This window comes from Chroicocephalus ridibundus, chromosome 2, assembly GCF_963924245.1.
Source record: "Chroicocephalus ridibundus chromosome 2, bChrRid1.1, whole genome shotgun sequence".
Taxonomy (NCBI): domain Eukaryota; kingdom Metazoa; phylum Chordata; class Aves; order Charadriiformes; family Laridae; genus Chroicocephalus; species Chroicocephalus ridibundus.
Genome location: NC_086285.1, coordinates 7,164,324 through 7,184,417, shown reverse-complemented (window position 1 = coordinate 7,184,417; position 20,094 = coordinate 7,164,324). Strand labels below are relative to the sequence as shown.

General features: G+C 47.4%; 1 long non-coding RNA gene across 2 annotated transcripts; it reads right to left on the bottom strand.

The window, feature by feature from the left end:
• Positions 1–2,254: 2,254 nt before the first annotated feature.
• Positions 2,255–19,718, bottom strand: LOC134511034 (uncharacterized). 2 transcript variants are annotated; one of them, XR_010069773.1, is made up of 5 exons: positions 19,621–19,718; positions 11,184–11,326; positions 8,740–8,979; positions 7,647–7,895; positions 2,255–6,699 (listed from the first exon to the last, which is right to left on the bottom strand). It is a non-coding gene; the product is annotated as an uncharacterized LOC134511034 (long non-coding RNA). The 2 variants fall into 2 exon arrangements; XR_010069772.1 differs by having other exon boundaries at positions 2,255–7,895.
• Between the last annotated feature and the right edge of the window lie 376 nt (positions 19,719–20,094).

Sequence of the window (20,094 nt, the reverse complement as noted above, 5' to 3'; positions counted from 1 at the left end):
ATACATCTTCAAGATCATAGCTCTCCTGAAAAAAAATTCCAAACCAGAGGGTTGTAAGTGGATCACCTCTGAAAAAAAGCCCTCTCCACACTCTCGACACCTGAGTGAGAACAATTCTACTGACGTAGACTCGGTTGATCCTGAAAGAGTTCTGTCTGATTAGTTTGGAAATCTTTCCTTAATTGGTAAATGAGTGCATAAAGGAATAGCTGCACAGAATCACAGAACGGTTCAGGTTGGAAGGGACCTTAAAGATGATCTTGTTCCAACCCCCTGCCATGGGCAGGGACACCTCCCACTAGACCAGGCTGCTCAAAGCCCATCCAGCCTGGCCTTGAACACCTCCAGGGATGGGGCATCCACGGCTTCTCTGGGCAACCTGTGCCAGTGCCTCACCACCCTCACAGTAAAGAATTTCTTCCTGATATCCAACCTAAATCTACCCTCTTCCAGTTTGAAGCCATTATGCTGTGTCCTACCATAACACTCCCTGATAAAGAGTCCCTCCCCATCCTTCCTGTAGGCCCCCTTTAGGTACTGAAAGGCCGCTATAAGGTCTCTCCAGAGCCTTCTCCAGGCTGAACAATCCCAACTCTCTCAGCCTGTCCTCACAGCAGAGGTGCTCCAGCCCTCTGATCATCTTCATGGCCCTCCACTGGACCCATTCCAACAAGTCCATGTCCTTCTTGTGGTGAGGACTCCAGAGCTGGACGCAGTACTCCAGGTGGGGTCTCATGGGAGCAGAGCAGAGGGGCAGAATCCCCTCCCTCGCCCTGCTGGCCATGCTTCTTTTGATGCAGCCCAGGATGTGGTTGGCTTTCTGGGCTGCAAGCACGTATTGCCTGCTCATGTTGAGCTTCTCATCCACCAGCACCCCCAAGTCCTTCTCCTCAGGGGTGCTCTCGAGCCATTCTCCGCCCAAGCTGTATTTGTGCCTGGGATTGCCCTGACCCAGGTGCAGGACCTTGCATTTGGCCTGGTTGAACTTTATGAGGTTATCACAGGCCCACCTCTCAAGCCTGTCAAAGTCCCTCTGGATGGTATCCCTTCCCTCCAGTGTGTCGACCGTGCCACGCAGCCTGGTATCATCGGCAAACTTGCTGAGGGTGAAGGTCCAAACTCCTTTTGAGATTGTTATGGCTTGGGTCATGCTCCCATCCACATTCTTCTCCAGTAGTAGTAAAGATGCGGCAAGACTAGGAGAAAGGTCTTGAGGTGGTGCTTGAGGTCTTGCTCATCGACCATCCATTGAGCCTCATCATGCTGTGCACATGTATACATACAAAGAGAACATCCCTGGCTAGAAGGTAACTATAGAAGGAGGCTAAAAAAACCCAGATGGGTGGAAACAGCAGGGAAGGAGGAGGCAACAGCAAGATAGCTAAAACTAGCTTGAAAATACCTTGGACCTCTTGACCCCTACCACATCCCCACTGTGGTCTTTTAGCTATTGCATGCAAAGAAAGAGTAGGGAAGAGAAGCTTTAAAAATGGCACTGCAGTCAAAGAACTTTTTAAAAATTCTTTATGCTTAGCCTCTATTAGGCTTGTAATGTTAATTAGGTCTCCTGGGAAGTAAATGTTCTTACAGGACAGCCTTTTGCTGGGAGGCAGAGTATGGATTGGAGGGAAGATGATAATTCTTTGGGAACAGAAGGCTCAAAAATCCCCTTTGATAACTGGCAGGTCTGGCTAATTTGCAGATTCCCCATGATAATACCTGTCTATCTGGGTGGGAGAACCAAAATCCAGGAAAACCAATAGCGAGGGTTAAGTCTTCCTTTGTGTGGTCATAATTTTTTACCTTCAGAAAATGATGGGCCCTTACAAACTAGCCCTTAGCCTCTAGCAGTTTGCTGTTGAGGGCTCCTTTGGGCTCTGACTATCATCGATGATGTGTTTGATATGTTTAATGCTTAGATTCCACTAGTTAACTACCAATAACTAGCCCTTAACCAGCATTACTTGGCCTTTGAAAGTGAGAGAGGAGGAGATACACGGTACTTTGGTCTCGGTGCTTCAAAACCTGTGATAGCAGGAAAGGCTCCATCCAAGAGGATGACCATTTGTATCATGGTGCTTACAGGGTCTTGATGCATTTGAGCATTTCCAAGGAGCAGCTTACTGACAAGTGAAAAAACTTTTCCCCATCTTCCAGGCATAGGAGAGCAAAGCTACCAGTATATTATATGACTACATCACATAACCTCCAGACAGAATACGTTATTAGGATTTATTAGGGTATAATCCTTTTTTGATTAAAAATTATAAATCAGCTCATGTTTGATGTTAACCCATAAATGCATAGCACATGTCAAGCAAAGCGTAGTATATGTGGCCCCTGGGCATGCATGGAGGAGCCCACCCTGCTGTTTCCATTGCTTTGCAGAAAATAATGGACCCGATCAAAGGAGTGTGGCCCGCGCCGTGTCGGGGACATGGCTTTCAAGAGGTTAACTCTCAGAGATGGAGCATGCTAAGCTGTTGCGTTTGATTTATTGTCCCTCCTTTCTTCTTGTTTCTCCTTGAAACATAAAAGCTTGCAGCCCACAGACTCTTGACATTTCTTTTAAATGCTCTTGTCATTCAGAAATTGCCACAGTCATCTCCCGTAACTTTGCACTTAGTGTTCCCAGCCTGTTTGGGGTTACTTGCAGAAGTTGAAAAGGAAATACAAATAGATTACAGGGCTCAATCCTGCAAGGTGGAGAGTCTTCTAGCTCCGAACCAATAAAGCACTTAACCATTTACTTAACTTCAAGGGTAGGAGTAGGATGACAGAACTGTGTTACCAGTAACTGAATTATAATCTTGAGAATGAAATTGTGAAGATGTCTGCAAAATAAACAGCCACTCCAGCTACTGAGGGCAGGTGACACTGTGTGGGATTTTTAAAGGATCTTCTTGATTTATGAGCACAATTATGGCTTGCACTGGAAATCGTCACTTAAATGCTTTTCTAAAAATCTGCCTGCCTGCAATTTGGGGTTAGGTCCCTGGGCTCCTTTGACACAGCAGGACTGTTTTTTCTGCTCATCTTGACTGTACCACGCAGGTCTCCCCCTCTCTAATGCATACTAATGAAGGATGGAGAGTCTTTCAACATGCAAGACAGTTCAAGAGGTTTGCAACTTATCATCCCAGACCCAAACATCTCCACGGGAAACTCAGTCTCTGGCCTTTGTAGCCATCTCAGGTTCTGAATAAAAGTTGAGGGTTAAGAATAAAAGTTAAGAAAATCCTGGGCTTTGGAGAAAGCACCTTTTTTTACTTCAACACCATGCAGGAACGTCAGGCGGAGCTTTCACCCATTTATGAGCCATTGAACTTACAGCACGGTTTTTAGCTCTATTAGCTACCCATATGAACAGGGATAATCACCTTGTAAATGGCGCCGCATTCCATATGAAAACAAGCATAATACCACCTTCAGTATCACCTTCTGAAAGGCAGCCAAACAGTGAAGACACCTACCAGGACTTTCACCGATCTCTGATTGATAGGAAAGGTCCTACGGTTCTGACCTGGGTGGTGCTGTTGATCACAGATAATGCATGGGTCTGGTTTCTTACCTGTTGTGAACTTCATCCTCCACCTAGTGCACATCTCCAGGAAACGTTCCCTGTGATCTAGTCCCTGTATAGAATATCTTCTTTCTTCCCTTAGAAATGTTCTTGATTTATCCTCTCTGGTAGAATTTATTTTTTTGGTGACTAATGCTTCCAAAATCCTTTCCTTTCAGCCCTGAGCACTAGGGAACCTGAACACTAGCCAGCTCTTCCAAGGACACGTGGAACTCGTATTTCCTAGCTGAATCCTGACAGTTCACTGGGCAAGAAATCTTTTTTTTTTTTGTCTCACACATGTTGTAAATTGGAATAAAAATCTTAACTTTTTCAAGTTGCTTGTGGCTGAATGTAGCAGTTGTTTCAATGAAAAGGTCACGCAAGAAAAGTATGACAGGGTGGTGGCAGATGAGGGTTTCAGACCTCCTCAGAGGAAGGAAACAGACCCAAGTTTTCAACTTCTTGGGTAAGTGCTTGAAGATGAAGTTACTATGGAAAAAGAAATCCCTTCTCTTTTCACTTTACCCTTTCAAATGCAGTGCTGCTGGAGTCCAGAGAACACCTTGCCTTCTGGCTAGGGCATCCTGGGCATTTCGGGCAAGCAGCAGTGCTTGTGGACACCAGAGTGCGGGTATGGGACCTGGAGGGGCTTAGTGAACACGGGGACATCCCCTGGCACGGGGAACTGCAAAACTTCAAAGAGTCTCCTCGGAAGCTTTTGCCAGGGAAATGGAGACACTTACAAACTTTGCAGGCACCCAAGTGGGATGGCATTATTTTTTCCACAGATCTCTCAGCGCAGCCGAGGTGTCTATACTCTGTGCGACTGTTTTAAATGTTGCCCTTTGTGATTTGCAAGATGAGGCCTCAGGTGGCTTCAGGAAGCCGTGCTGCACTGAAGAGGCACAGCTTTCGCTCAGTAATCCTAGGTAAGATAGCAGCGACGAGTGACATGAAAGGTGCATTTTTCATGACGTATGTGGAAAAGCCAATTACGTGTAATTAATGTTGGTTAAATGCTTTGAAGATGAAAAGCTTTTATATAAGTGTGATTAACATCTATTCTGTCAAAATGATTGTCTTTCTAATGTTTTAAGAAGCTTAATAGCAGGCTTCAGCTTTTCAGTGTTTATCTGGGAGATGTGATGACCCCATGTAAAGCATTCACGGGAAAACTATATAAGAAAGGCCTTCAGTGGGAGTTGATGTTGGCCACAAACCAAGAGTAAAGACTGAGACGCTGTGGGACAGAGATGATTCACCTGTCAACAGCTCAGTCTCTTACAAAGGTTCCTAATCAGCAAACCAGTTGAGCGATGCTAAAGTATTGTCCTGATACAAGGCCTTAAATTGCGAGCGCTCGCTGCAGGATGGCTCACGGAGCCCATCAAAAGATGGTCTGTGCACGCTGGATCCAGTTTTAGAAGGTGTATGGTAAGGCGCACCAGCTTACGCTTAGCAGGCGCCTCGGACCTGGCACGGGAGTCAACAGACACCTCCAAATGGGAATTTTGCCACCGATTTCAACGAACGCAAGAAATGTCTACGTTTTAGCATGCACAAAAATAAGCTGTTATTGACTGAAGGCTTATAGTCGATTGTCTTGCTCCGACATATTTTGCCTTCCACTGTAAATAAAGTGGATTTCATTGTAAACCACTCACAGGAGATGAGAAACAATAAGGGCCGGACACTGAACAATAGGCGTTCTGAGAAAATAGTGAGTTCATACATTGGCAGTTGTTGTTATTTTCTGAAAATGAGTGCAGATGTTTTAGTATGCTGAAATCACTCAAGACTTTTATGGCAGAAAGAGGCCATGGAGTAAATAAACTGGTGACAGGTATAATGAAAGGCACTCAGTTTATTCCCTTGTTCAGAGTTATTTTATTCAAGGGAGCCCTGTTTTGCCTACCACAGGCAAATCCTCGCGACGGTCTTGCAAGAAGCATCTCCCTGGAAAAAAGAATCGTGCAAGATCATGTAGCAAGCCCAGGGCTTCTGGATGACAATCAACTGGGTTACTTAATTCTTTGTAAGCAATTCCTAGAAAGCACCAGTTCCCAGAAGAGATATATACGAAGGCTCCGCTCTTTTATTTGCTGGTGGGGAAACACAAGGGCTGTACCTCCAGTAGTGAGAGGAACGCCATTTGAATCGTTCGTGGTGCCGCTGCCAAGAAAAGTATCCAGATATCACCAAACATCACGCTATTAAATGAGACAGCTATAGGTCAGGGAGGTCTGCAGGGCTATAGGAATGGGCAGAGACAACGCTCTTTCCCTCCACCAGTTAGCCCCCTGGATAAGTCGATCACCTGGTGGGTTAGGACCCGGTTTTCCCTGTATGGTGGAGGTTGCAAGATAGCTCTGAGGGGTTGCTGGGATCACCTTTTTCTCCACTATTCAGCCAACCTAGCAAAACCCTTCCCCGCAGTGCCCTCCCGGCAGCGGGTGTGGGGGTCAGTAGCAGCATCACTTGCAGCTGTGTTTGCTATTGAGCACCGGGGCAGGGTCACTCTGAGCTGCCGTCCTTTAGGAACCCTCTCTTGAGGTTCAACACATCCCTCCGAAGCGCCAGTGACGTGGCAGCGGGGGGTATTCGGGGGTCACAAAGTGCCACCTCTACCCAGCCACAAGGTCTGTGCTTACCGTGTCAGTCTACACGTGGCAAACCAGGTGAGACAACCCGAGCTTCGCTTGGACCTGCTAACACACATGGGAGATGGCTGAGGTCCTTAGGGCTTATCTCTGTCAGTTCACATGTTATTAATACTTTAGCTGCTTTGCTTTCACTGGGATTTTACCTCAGGTTAATTACTCTGTATTTGTTGATGCCATGTAGGAACAGGCATTTTTTCCCCCCTGGTGAAGAGGAGCTGGATCCAGAGAAGCGCTCACCTTTAGTGCAGCTCGCCGGAGCCTTGGCAGCTTCCTCTTTCGAAAATGCAATTGGTAAAAATGTCAAAACCGTTTCCACGAGGCTGTTGCCGCAGGTGGGGATTCGCGCGCGCTCTCCCACCGGGCACCGAGGTGTGCTGCTGGAAAACGGGCACCGCTCAGGCTGTCCCCCTCCCTGGCATTTACCGTGCATCAGGTTTTCAAGTCCACCACCTTTCATAAACACCAAATGCCCTGAAAAAGAGTTTTAGAGGAGAGAGCTGCAAGGCGACCAACCTTTCCCTCAAAGGGAGGCGTATGATAACTTCAGCTTTTGTTCCTGTGACCTGCCCTTGCAGGACTGAAAAGAGCTTTGAGCACACACCCAGGAGAGCAGGAAATCTCTCCTACGGATCACTTGCAAAAAGGCCCGGTTTGAAAAAACACGCTGCAGAAAGAATGAAGCCTGACTGCAAAGGAGAGTGGTGGGTTTTTTTTTTTTTGCCCGTGAATAGGATTTCAAACTAGCAGCCAAAGTGAATCATTATACATCCTTGCCATATGCCACTTTCAATCAATAAGGCCTTATGCTCTGCTAACAATCATCCTAAACTACACCTATTAACAAGAATGCACATTTTCATAGTAATATTCCACGCACGTCACTGCGCACAGACTGCAAACAGTCGAGAGCGATCACAGCCGAAGGGAGACGGAGTTCCTGAAACAACGGGCTAAGTGTGTGGACGTACACCACACTGTAGAGGCTGCCGCTCTTACACGTGTAGGCTGGTTTTTGCTTTTAATGGCATACGCTCCTACAGACTGACGTGGGTTGTTTCTCTCTTCCAAGCGTACGCTTTCTTGATGACCCAGCCAGTTTCTCGCCTGGTGACCCAAGGCTTTCTCAGAAGCGGCTGATGCGCTGAGGATAGATAGAGCAGCAACAGCCAGAGGGGGATGAGATGTGACTTCAGCAGGACCCCTTCAGTTTGGAGGGAGAGAGATGACAGCAATCATCATGACCTAACCACCAGAATGATTATTTCATACCTGAACTAATCTCTCTGTGAAGACATGGAGACCTGCTGTAAGGGATGCAGGGTTGGAGGGACGTGGTGCAGGAGCAGGAGGCGTAGACTCTATTTCCTACTAATCACAGGGCACCTGCCTCCCACTCGCCATTTCTTTTGTCTACTTACATTGCAAACTCCTCCTGACGGGTGTCGCTTCTCCCAAAATACTGTGCTTACTGCAGAAGTTATTGACTGAAATGCCACAGTCTGAGCTGCTCAGAGCAGCCAAGTCTTACACCTTGGGCGCGAAGCTCTCGGTGGATTCACCCAACTAAAGCAGAAATCTGCACTTGAGGTAGTCACCCGTGGCTCCCCTGCTAGTCAATGGAGAGCCAGTCAATACAGTCGATGGAGTCTACGGTGATTCATCTCTTCCTAAAGTAGATGGTTAAAACAGAGCGGATGAATTGCATAATAAAAACACTTATTTCTTCTTGCTGCCTGGAAAGCCCAGTGCGACAGCTCGCATTTAGAAATCTACTCTGTAAATATCTGAAATGAGGGGAGTCTAATCCCACCACCGCCCTCACGACCTCCCCCTGCCCTGATGCGGTCACCTGCTGGTGCATCCGGCCCCGCATCCTGCAGCGCAAAGAGGGTTACGGCTGGGCGGAGGGATGCCAGAGCAGGGTGGTACTCCCACCTTCAGGTAGCTGAAACGTCCCACCCCTGACCAAGAGCCCACAGCCCCAGGCCCTCCCGTGTGTCCCCAGTCCCAGACACGACTCAAAATCGCGTACGTGAGCTGCGCCTCGGGATTGCATCAGCCCTGGGGGTCTGGTTGCGCAGGAGCTCGGGCTAGACTATACAAAGTTCTCCCGTCTTTGGATCCTGGATTAGTAGAGCATGTACAGTATGGCATGTCCCAATACAACGGCCTTCAGGCGCTACCACATGAAAAACCCTTTCTGTCTTTCCCTCAAAGGGCGAATTTAATCTTTGCTTATTTCTATGTTTTATAACTAAAGGCTGTTTTTGCAATCCTTGGGTAGATACTTACACGTGGTCTATGTGATACTCTTCATGAGTAATCCTTGCGTGTTTTGCAAGGTTCAACATAAAAATTCTTTGCTAATCAAAAGGCATTACTGCTCGGATGTTTCTGTGCTGCAAAATAACCCCCGGTCAATCACAAACCCTTTGAACAACCCCTGCCTATGCTTGCTGCTTTGGAACCTTGTTTTCTACAGGTGAAGGCGGGAAAGGAGAAGGTGCTTACCTTTGAGCAAAAAGCCGCGCAACTCTGGGCATCAGTAACACCGCCGAAATACAGCCAAGGTGCTGCCGTGCCCTTTTGCTGGCTTTCTGTGCCAGCACGTATCCGTAATAGCACCGTTTGTTGCAAAGATTTCGCTCAGTTTCTTCCTCTCTGGCACAGTATGCACTCATTGAATCTTGAAGTCCTTATTCCTCAGACAATTCCTCTTGCCTTTGATGAAGATTTGTAACGCTGGAAGGGCTGTGCAAAATTTATACCACTAATTTTTCATATTTGGAGATATTAATGATGTACGAGTTACTGGATGATGTACAAGATAACCGGCCAAACCGCTGTAGTCTATTTTATATGTGGAGTAAATATAAGTGATCAAAGGATAACTTCTGGCTTGAAAAGGCATTCATACTACCAAAATCAGCTGAAGTAATTAAACTGCTTGTATTTGTTTAAACACTTAGTGTAGCTGTTGACCCTATGGCATCCTCTCCCTTGTTTTTAACATCCATAGACATTTCGACATCAGTGGGATCTTTAGGAATGAGGGCGGTAAAGCTGGGCAGAAAATGAGTTTTCCCATCACAAGGATGCGCAAGATCATGAAATAAACACCCTCTTATTCCAAACTGGGATGAAAGCTCAAAATCACAGCCCCAGAATCCAGCCCCGGCGATGACAAAAACACACAGGGTCCCGTCTAGTTTCACATCTGGAAAAGATAGTCAAACGCCTCCGAACATTTTTGGCCGCCGTTTCTGGCCGATGGAAGATGCACCTGCTCCCAAAGCAGCCCTGCGTCCCTGAGGATCCCGTGAAGGCACGCGATGTGGAGGACAGGTGCTCCCTTATGGAGGGTACTTGGGGATGAAGTCAAAAGATGACCTTAGCTGGGTCTGGGCAAACAAGGTGGGTGGGTATTTCACATGGAAAGGTTCCTTTTAAATTATTTTAAAGGTCTGTGGCTAATTGAAAGGTAGATCTGCATCTGCCCATGGCAATTCATCCCGACCGTGTCCCCAGGCATGACGTATTGCATGGTTTGGGCCACAGGGCTGCTTTCTTACACATGTCCTCTGTGCCTTTTTAGGAAGGATGGGAACTATGAAGATAATTATTTCGTTCCCTCGTACTACATCCAGAGATGCAGGGCAATCACGTGCTCTTGGCCTGGTGTTTCAGACGCAGCCAGTGGGGCCGGCTCTGCATGGACATGTCGAGCTGAATTTAGAGCCAACTCAACTCCCTGTGCTGCAGCTAATTAGAAGGTGCTTCCAGTGGGTGAGATGCTGGAGAAGAGCTTTAGCCACAGCAAACCGCGATCTCCAGCCAGATTCAAATCTACACTCCCCCCAGCAAGTGCAGAGGTGTGTTTTCTACGCTGAGCAGACCACATTTATTAATATTGGCGGGTCTTCAGTTTTTTCATCCTTCATTTCCCTTTCCATAGTTTTATTTTTCCCAGTCAATAAGAATGATTTTATTCTTCTTAATTAGATTTTTTTTTTTTTTAGGTTTCCCATAGTAATTAATGCACTCTTCTTCAGCAGTATAACCTATTACAGCAGTTAAAATATTAAATCATGACTGCTGCCAGATATAAGGGACCAAGAAACGTAGGTTTTTCAATAGCCACTTTGTCTTAGTCTTTCGAATTAGTTTGCAGCCTGCTTTTCATTTTTTGGGTAAGTAATAAGATTTGTTGATTTGAATGAAGAACGATATAAAAATAAATTGCATTGTACTTTTAATTACACAGTCTTAATTTTTGTGGTGACACTCCAGGCTCTCATATAACGTTGCTTAATGTTTACATCTCTTTATTGATTTGATAATTTAAATACAAAAATGTCATTTAATTTGCAAATTTAGTGCTGTACTCGTTAAGGAATCAGGAGAATTCTGTCTTTTCCCCCATCTCTTTCATGCACAGGCAGGAACGTATGTTCCATATTTGCCTTTTCTTAGCCATCAAATCCCAGCTACAGAGATGCTTTTCTTCTCCACCGCTGTGAGACCATGATGATCCCTACGCTCAACATTTCGAGCCAGGGGACTTGGTGTGAAACAGGATGCTGCTCCAGGGAGCCCTTTTTTTTGGGACTCCATAGAGGTGTCCATTGAAGATAGTGGTGGGTAGGTCAAGAGGCACCACTGGACACGCTAGCATTGGTGGGCTCTTTCTTCACCTGGGAAGTCAAACACCCTCACAGCGCTGAGAGTGGTTTGAGTCCACCCACCCCCTGCAGAGGACATGGGGGAAGCAGATCCTGAAAAAGTCCCCAGAAACCGTAGGATGAGCCCAGTTAGGTCTCCCTTGGTTTAGGGTGAGGATGATGTCCTTACCGCCCTCCAGATATAGCTATGAGAATCCAACCAACCAACAGTAAACCTTCAAACCTTCCTTCCTCCATCAAAACCAACATCTCTAACCTACCTCTTCCACTTACCTCAGCTCTCTTGGAGAGGAGCCACGGACATTGCTCCATCCTACCCCAGGCAGTGTTAGTCACTTGGCTAAATTCCATCTTTGTGGACTGTTTTTGAAGTGTTTATCTTTTAGTTTTAGAGCTCCGGGCATATTTCAGAGTTTCTAGAAGTTAAGCAAAATTAAACTTTTCTTTCAAAAATTCATCACCATAAAACTGTTTTCCCCCCGCTCTTCATTAATGATTTACTTTCTGTGGAATAAATGCACCAACTGAGGACAGAATCATTATTAAAATCTCAGTTAACAACACAATATTACTTTGGTCCTTTCATTTCCTCCACTATTATAAAATTCAAGATTCATTTCATCTATTAATATTAGCAATCTATTTTTTTTTAATTTTGACCAGGCACAAATTAAAGGGGGAATGATATTATGGAAGCGGCGCTAGAACTTATTCCTTTTTTTTTTTGGTAAAATCTATTTTTTCCCTTCCATCGGTTCTTTCTTTGCATCTAATATTGGCTTCTTTTGCATTGATATTCCCACCGACTTCATTTGATACCTGGCATTGCTCCCATGGAAGTCAACTGGAAGAGGCCAACAGACTTCCTTGGAAGGTGATTAAAATTAAGGGTCATTGAAGAGCCGAAGGCTGGCACGCGGGTTTGGGAGCAGGGGAGCTGGGTTCTGGTCCTGGCCCTGCCACAAAATTGCTCTGTGACCCTGAGCAAGTCATTTTATTTCTCCGTACTGCAGTTTCCGTGTGTTTAAAATAGGAACAAGAGCGTTTGCTGCTCATCGTTCAAGTCTCCTAGCAAATAAAACGTGAGGTGTAAGAGCTAACCGAGCGAGAAGGCACAGACCCTTCTCTCAAGAAATCTGTCCTAGAGACGTGGCAGACAGTGAGGACAGGGGCAGAAGAGAGATGCTCTCTATTTTTCCGAGAGCTCACGAATCGCTCCTATTCCCTGTAAAACAGATCACTGTCAGGGGCTTCTAACGACATTTCCTTTGTGCCTCTCTAACGCTGCACAGAACTGCGGTTTCTTTGCAGTATTTCCCACGGAAAAGCTCCGCTCATGTGCAGCGTTTCCTTGTCAAAGAAAGGCTGGATTTTTAATGCTCTAGAACAACCGGCTTCTGCAGTTACGGCACACTTATTTCTATCTTGTTTCTGCACCCCTACAATCCCAGGAGCTGCCGACCAGCTAAGTATGCAGGGGAGAGCTCTTGCAATCTCCTTGATTGCAAACAGGGGATTGCTATTGTGGCAGGTCTTCCCAAACGCTGAAGTGCTGAATTCCAATGATTTCAGTGGCAACTGGAGGAAAGAGGAAAAGAAAGCTGGATAAAGCCTTCTAAGAGCCCCCCCGGTACAAGCAACAATACCTCGGGCCATCCCTGCAAGATCTTTCCCTAATGCCTTCCTGCAGTGACAATTCCACAACAGCCTGTGGGAATATCCCTGTGTGCTGAGCTATCCATAGCACTGGGAAGTTTTTCCTGGTCTTTTCCTTACGTCTTTCCTGCTGGAGCTGAAGCCCATTCCTGGCCCTACTTGCAGAAGGTACGAGGACAGGTTGTGCCGCTTCTCTTTTGCATCATCCTTGCAAGTATTTGGCAACTCGTTTTGTCCCAGCTTGGTCCCCTCTTCAGACCACACACTTCTCTCTCTCAGCCTTTCCTCAAAGGCAGGTTTTCTCCACCTCCAATCACTCTTTTTGCACCTCTTTGGGCTTTTCCCAGCTGAGCCGTATCTTTCCCGAGGTGTGGAAACTGTTCTCGAGCCAAGACCCTGCCACTGCCAAGCTGAATGGAAAGATCATCCCATGCCTTCTGCGGTGTGCCCCTCTGAACAGGCATCCCGGGAGGACTGCCGGGTTTTTGCGGGGCTGGCTTTCTGCTCTGCTCCCAAGCATCACAGCCCCGCATTTTTTTCCGCACGGCAGCAGCCTGGCCCATTGCTCCTCATCTTGTATTTGAGAAATTGATTTTAACTCCCCTGCCAGGGAGTGCAACATTTTAATTACTTCTGTGGATAAAGCCCGTTGCTCCCGTTCTGATCAGGACTTAAGAGATAAGTAAAGCAAAGCCTATCAGAGATCCTGCAGAAGCTTGAGCTGGAACCCAGGCTACCGGAATACCCCCAACCAGTGCCTCTGTCATATGTCCTTCACCTTTCTCATCCTTGTCCCACGCCGTGCTTGGTATTTTTTAAAAATCTCTCTTCTCCCTCCATTATTATTGAATTATTTTTAAACCTGGTGTTAGCAGTCACTTGCAACGAGTTAAACCTATGGTAGGTGAATAATTAAGGGTCTGTGCACTATCCCACAGCACGGATAGGCCACGAGAAATGGGAAACAGATTGTGTGCTTGCTGGATTATTGATAATTTCCCTGCTGACAGTTCCCGCTTCTCAACACACACGAGTGGCATTTGGTGGCAAAAATAAAAGGGACAAGATCAGTGAGCAAGAGACGGCTGGGTGGATACAGAGCCAGGAAAGTCAAGACATGAAGTGCGGTCTTCCTGCCAAAGGATCTAATCCCAATTTAGAGGACACAAAGACACCTACAAATAGATAAAAACTTGAGGCTGGCTACAAAAATATTTCTGTCTCGTTCTTCTGAAATCCATGGAAAGACACTGCCCATGCCAGGAACGCGCAATACCCTGGCACAGCGGCCTGCAGGGCTGGCTGCTCTCATTTGCGAATACATTTATCACTGATAATATGCCAAAATGTCCAAGAGTTGAACGCCGGGGAGCTCTGGGAAGGAAAGCAGGTTCCTCTCACTGGCATGACCGAGCGTTGCGGGACCTGCATCCGTATTGGCAATGTGTCACTCCTGTCTCTCTACAAAACTGATGGACCAGTGGCGGATTCTTAACAGAATAGTTTTTATACTTTGTACTTTTTATGACATGTGGTATGTCCTATGCTAAGAAGCTAAGCAAACAGTCTGACGAAGGGCATTAGGGCAGCTAGGCAAGAAGCAGAAGGGTAAAGAGGTAAGACCAAGGTGGAAGCCCATGAAGCCCAGAAATTGCTTGAATGAACCCAAAAGGGATCGCATCCCAAAGACCTGCAGCGTAACTGGGAGGGCTGAAAAGAGAGAAGTCCCCCAAAGCTGAGGAGCGCATGCCGGAGATGGTGGAGTCTAGGACTATGTGGTGGCTATGGTGAATGTCATGAGGCCCAAGGGCCTGGAGCAGTAGGGCAAGGGGTAACGGTTTTAAAGTAAAAAAGAGTAGTTTCCGCCCAGATATAACGAAGAAATTTTTTTACGATGAGGGTGGTGAGACACTGGAACAGGTTGCCCAGAGAGGTGGTAGATGCCCCATCCCTGCAAACATTCCAGGTCAGGTTGGACGGGGCTCTGAGCAACCTGATCTAGTTGAAGATGTCCCTGCTCATTGCGGGGGGGGGGTCGACTAGATGATCCTTAAAGGTCCCTTCCAACCTAACACATTCTATGATACAGGTCGAATAAACACTGCCAAAGGAAGGAAGATGGACTGGATGACACCTGGAGATCCCTTCCAACATTAGCTCCCCACTTGCACATTGCCAGCTGCCAGAATGTGGGATGAGTTTCCTCCAGGCAATTTGTACCAGCTCTTCCCCACGGTGAGCAGCAGGGAAAAACACTTTACGGTGTAAAAACAAACTCTGGTCCCAATAAACACAAAAGGAAAACTACCTGGCTAGTGATGCCCAATTCATTACTCAATCCCACGTAACACAATAATATTGCACTTCAAACTTAGTGCATCTGCCCCGCTCTATTTATGCTGTGGTCTTGAGTGTTTATCACCTCCTGCTAATGGCAGTAGAGTATTTGCCACAAAAACTTAATTATTTGCCTTCTTTGAAAGGGTATTTTTCCTGATTAAAGCCTTCCTGAGAGCAATGCAGGAAGCATTCAGCCTCACTGGGCATTCTTATACCCTAACCACTGAAATCTGGGACAAAGGCCAATAATCTGGGACAAACTCTAAAAATACAGGACGTATTTTACTGGTCCTTCCACACATGCCTTGAGCGTGTCGGGAGGCACGAGGCCACAGGTAAGAGCAGCGAAAGCAAACCCTCCAGCGCGGTCCAGCTGGCTGCAGGAGGGATACAGATGCTTTTCTCAGGCTGAGCCATTTCAGAGAGAGACGCGGCACCTCCGCACGAACCTTCCCGTTGTTAAAGCTCAATCGCAACCGGTTTAAAACCCCCGAGTCTAGCTTTTTAAATAAAAAATTGGAATTTGAAAGACGTTCTTCTGCCAACCAAACACCTTGGGGAGGGAGGGAGGAAGGCGACGGAGCTGGAGAGATGACAAGCCTTGGCTCTGGGCTGCTGTAGCCACCATATGCACTTTAAAACACCTGCGTTGCATTTGCAGGTAAAACATCAACAGCTGAAGACAACGTGGGTAAATACCTACCATCTTCTTTTGGAGGATGGTAACTTAAATGGATAGGGTTAGGGAAGAGTCTAAGGGCAGTGACTGAACGTGCTGTTCTCACTCCGTAGATTTAAGGGCTGTTGTATTCCCCGACTCTTTTTTAGGTGTTGCAAAACCCCAGGGGATCTGCTGGCAGCCACCCAAAAGAGCGCGGCACTTAAGGCTGCCCCAACCTGGTCCGAACACGCTCCAAGCACAGAGCAGGTTTTAACACCTTGCCCTTCGCCTGCCACCCCCAGCCGGTGCCAGTAATGCCGGCTGTCGCACAAAGCAAAGCAGGACGACCAGGGTGACTCGTCAGCTCCTGAGCCCCCAGCTCTCAGCTCTGTCCCCTGGCTAGCCTCACCTCCAGGGTGGGACCCTTTTCTTCTGCCCTTCTGCTTGTCCATCTCACATAGAGGGTTTGTGGATAACACAGAATCACAGAATGGCAGGGGCTGGATGGGACCTTCGGAGATCATCTCCTCCAACCCCCTGCCAGAGCAGGGTCACCCAGAGCAGGTGGCACAGGAATGCCTCCAGGCGGGTTTGGAATGTCTCCAGAGACGGAGACCCCACCACCTCTCTGGGCAGCCTGTGCCAGGGCTCTGCCACCCTCACAGGAAAGAAATTCCTCCTCGTGTTGAGATGGAGTTTCCTGTGTTCCAGTTTGTGCCCGTTGCCCCTTGTACTGCTGCTGGGCACCAGTGGAAAGAGTCTGGCCCCATCCTCTTGACATCCACCCTTTAGATATTGATGAGCATTGATGAGATCCCCTCTCAGTCTTCTCTTCTCCAGGCTAAACAGCCCCAGGTCTCTCAGCCTTTTCCCATCAGAGAGGTGCTCCAGTCCCCTGATCATCTTCATAGCCACCACTGGACGCTCTCCAGCAGTTCTCTGTCTGCCTTGAACCGGGGAGCCCAGAACTGGACACAGTGCTCCAGATGTGGCCTCACCAGGGCAGAGTAGAGGGGGAGGACGACCTCCCTCCACCTGCTGGCCACACTCTTTTTAATGCACCCCAGGAGACCATCGGCCTTCTTGGCCACAAGGGCACGTTGCTGCCTCATGGGCAACTTGTTGTCCACCAGGACTCACAGATCCCCCTCTGCAGAGCTGCCTTCCAGCAGGTCAGCTCCTAACCTGTACTGGTTATTCCTCTCTAGATGCAGGACCCTGCCCTTCCCCTTGTTGAACTACGCACGCAAAAGGATCTGATGATGGGACCTGTATTTATTTACCTTCAGCTTTTAACGCAAGGAGGACAGAATGTTTTATGGGCACAGAGCAAGAGATTAATAGACTCCCGTTACTGGAGGCTGTCACAGTTACAGGATTGTCACCAAGAAGCGATTCCAGTGCTGCTACCACCAATTTGGGAGCACATTTTCCTGACAGGCATCGAGGCAGTCTCAAACATTTCAAGCAGAAGGGATTTTGCTGCCGTGGCAGTTGGTAATCTGTTCGAATGGTTAAAGTACCATCGGCTGGTAGAAACATCTTCCTTCCACCAAATTTAAGATGCATTGACTTCAACTTGCTGCAACATGCACTCCTGGAAGTTAGAGAGATACTTAATTTTTTTTTTTTTAGGAGCTAAGCACCACCGATAGTGAAATGACTGTAGTTGTATTTCACAGGGACACTGAGGCAGAGAGCTTGAAAGCAGGACATTAAAATGAACGTCTGCGAGCCGGCACCCCAGCCCGCTCACTCTGCTTTTCCTGACTCCTGGCCACCAGCTTTTGCAACGGCCAGAGCTTTTGTACCAGAGGTTCAGGGAAATCCCTGTGTGAGCGGAGAGAGCAGCACAGATTGGTGTTTCCGGGGAATCTGAATGCTGGTTTCTCGTCACTAAAAAGCACAGTAGCGCTCAAGGGCATAAGACAAAGCCGGTGGCCACAGTATCCTTAAGTACAGTGAACCTCAATGAAGAAAATACCTGAAAGGAACCTCAAGCATCAGGCAGACCTTTGACGCTACGTCCTGGGTTAAAAAAAGATAGAAAATGCAGTCCTTTACCAATTAAGCATATACCGTCATTGCAGAATTAGTCATATGATGGCCGTAATCCTCCTTGTCTGAGCACAGAAGTCTCCAACTCGAGCGTGGGCGTGCTTTGGTTCCCGGCGAGCTGGCATGACTTGGGGGCATGGATTAGAGCCTGGATTCTCCCTTACTTTTTTTTTTTTGGCCGGGGGAGGTAACACGCTAATGATACAGCTGCCGTCCAGCACCGAGCATCCTCTGGACCCTTCTTGCAATTAAGTTTCCCGCCCCATAGGCCTGAGAAGTTCTCCCGGATTTAAAGGGAAATAATTATACGACAGCTCTGCTGGTTACAGCGGTAAAAATAATGAGCTGCGCCCCAGAAGTCCGAACAAAATTCACGGACGAGTAAAACGACGCTAAAGATCCAACCTGAACAAAGCTTTGGCATGCGGCTCTGACACTGAGCGACACGTGCCGGTTGCTGGGATTTACACCTTAATCAAAATACAACCAGAAAACAAGGGAAGAGTTGAAATTCTAGAGGACAACAAAACTGCGGGTTTACGGCATCTCGGTAACGGATCCCTTTGCCTGGTATATTCCCCCCTATCTGTCAACATCTGATGCTTTGCTCTTTAGTCTGGAGCTAAGAAAAGCTACCAAAAAATACCTTCGGACAGTTTAGGGCCCATTCTGTCTGCCATATCACCCGCTATTTTTACCGGCCGCGCTGAAGCCAGACCGCAAAGGGCAAATTTGTCAACGTGGGTGGGCTTTTTTAGCGCAAAAACCCAAGGGCTCGTACAGCCAGTAGCAAAGACCATCTGCATCCACGTCTGGAAGTTCGGGCTCTAATTTAAAGCTGCTTCAAATAGAGAAATTCCAGCAAGGTTAATTGTAGCTGCGTTATGGAGAGGTGACAGCAGCGAGTCCTTAGAAAGCCGGGGAAGGTTTAAATCTGCCTGGGCTCTCTTCCCTTCCGAGTCAGGGAAAGCCACCGGGAGCAGAGTCAGGCTAATACTGGGTATAAATCCCACTGGGAAATTCTGCAGGTGAGACACCCACCGCACGGCAATGGGATTTCTTGGAAATAAGGATAAAGTTCTTCAGCAAAACCACCACGCTCTCCACATGTTAAGACCCGTGCAACACCGCCCTGCCGTATTAACTGGTCTGTGCTTTTAAAAGCTTCCCTAATTCGGCTCACAACCCAGAACTTCGCTTACCGTTATATTAAGAAACCGCTTCATAGTGTGGGTTGGTTATTACTGGGAAGCACTTAATTACAATAAAATGCGTAGTTAAAGTGACAATTTATTTACTCAAGGTTATGAATATAAATTGTTTGGTTTTGTTTTTTCTTACCCAGGCATTTTGAAGCGGGAAGGTTAGAGGCTGGGGATGCCAGGGGTTTCTTTAGGCTGAGCGATTTCCTACGAGCAGCTTTAGGAACCGGTGTGGGAACTGCAGCCTGTGAGCCAGTTTGCGTCTTGGGGCCGCAGCACACACCTTACAGAATCATAGAACCATAGGGTTGGAAGGGACCTCTGGAGATCATCCAGTCCAACCCCCTGCCAGAGCAGGGTCACCCAGAGCAGGTGGCACAGGAACGCGTCCAGGCGGGTTTGGAATGTCTCCAGAGATGGAGACTCCACCACCTCTCTGGGCAGCCTGTGCCAGGGCTCTGCCACCCTCACAGGAAAGAGTTCCTCCTCATGTTCAGGTGGAACTTCCTATGCTCACGTTTGTGCCCGTTACCTCTTGTCCTGTCCCCGAGCACCACTGAAAAGAGCCTGGCCCCATCCTCCTGACACCCACCCTTTCAGTATTTGTAAGCGTTGATAAGGTTCCCCCTCAGCCGTCTTTTTTCCAGACTGGAAAGACCCAAATCCCTCAGCCTTTCTTCATGAGAGAGGTGTTCCAGTCCCCTCAGCATCTCGGTAGCCCTTTGCTGCACCTTCTCCAGCAGTTCCCTGTCCCTCTTGGACCGGGGAGCCCACAACCGGACACAGTGCTCACCTGTTGCAGATAATGCAAGTTTTGCTGAAGACGACTGGAAACGGGTCCCTTCAACTGCACCAGAGCTCCGTAACCTGCAACCAACCGACGCCGCGCTGAAAAATAAATCCCCGTTAGTGAATACTTGACGAGATAAAGGAAACGCTGGGTCCCCTTCCCCCCGTATTTTCCATGTTTTATAACACCTCTGTCAGTATAAATTTCCATTCACTGAAGAAATTACATTTCACGAGAGCTACAATAGGATTTTAAGATAAATGACATGCGAGGACTGCAGTTTTGTACCGGCTTAAGTGATCCAAGTATCTTTATCACGTGCGGGGTATCAAAATACATGAATTTGACTTGTTCCAACAGTCACGCGAGAAAGATTGAGTGTCATATGAGGCTGCAAAGCATAAACCCATCTCAGCTAGAATTTATTTTAGCGCGGGAGGGCTTTTTAACTGGGGAGTATAATTATTTAAAAAGGGT